The following is an 828-nucleotide window of genomic DNA, read 5'->3' as shown; positions in this document are numbered from 1 at the left end:
ACTTCCACTGTGAACATCATAGATGGGAAGGAGACAGGTACAGCCTCTGGCAACACTGCTGCCCCCATGAAGCAACCCCATTGCCACTGCAGACACAGCAAATTCAAGGGAGGCAGTTGCAACTGCCAGTGCTATTGCCACCCTCATAAGGTAACCTCTATACCACTGTGGATACTATAGATGCAAGAGAAGCAATTACAGCCACCAGTGCAGCTGCCACCTCTGTGAGTTAAGCCAGCTGTAGCTGCAATCACTGCAGCTGCACCAACAGCTATGGAAGACACTACAACCAAGTAGATGGCTAGTGCAACCATCACTGCGGCAGTCACTGCCACCACCAGCACTGCCAGATAGCCACAATCATTGTGCAAGCAGCCTGCCACCACTGGAGCCACTTCTGCCACACATACAACCCATCAAAGCCAACACTACAACCGCTGCAACCACAAGGGTGACCTGCTACCACATCAGAAGCCATAGCAGCCACTGCAGCTGTGCAGGCAAACAGCCAAACACTCATCTGAATTGACACGAAGAGGGCCAGGGAAAGAGAGTAATAGAAGAAAGAACAGCTCTTCCACATGACTAAACGTCAATGTAAAGATACTAAAAATATGACAAAATAAGAAAATATGAGGCCACCAAAGGAATATCACAATCCTCAAGAGGCAGACCCCATTGAACAAGAAACACTTGAAATGACTGAGAAGGAATTTTATGTAAAAATCTCTAGGAAACTCAAAGAGATATAAGAAGACACAGATGACACAATGAACTGAGCAAAACTGTCCAGGATATGAAGGAGGAAATTGACAGAGATTTTTTTTT

This window comes from Galeopterus variegatus, unplaced genomic scaffold (genome assembly GCF_000696425.1).
Source record: "Galeopterus variegatus unplaced genomic scaffold, G_variegatus-3.0.2 Scaffold13148, whole genome shotgun sequence".
Taxonomy (NCBI): domain Eukaryota; kingdom Metazoa; phylum Chordata; class Mammalia; order Dermoptera; family Cynocephalidae; genus Galeopterus; species Galeopterus variegatus.
This window is presented reverse-complemented; position numbering follows the sequence as displayed.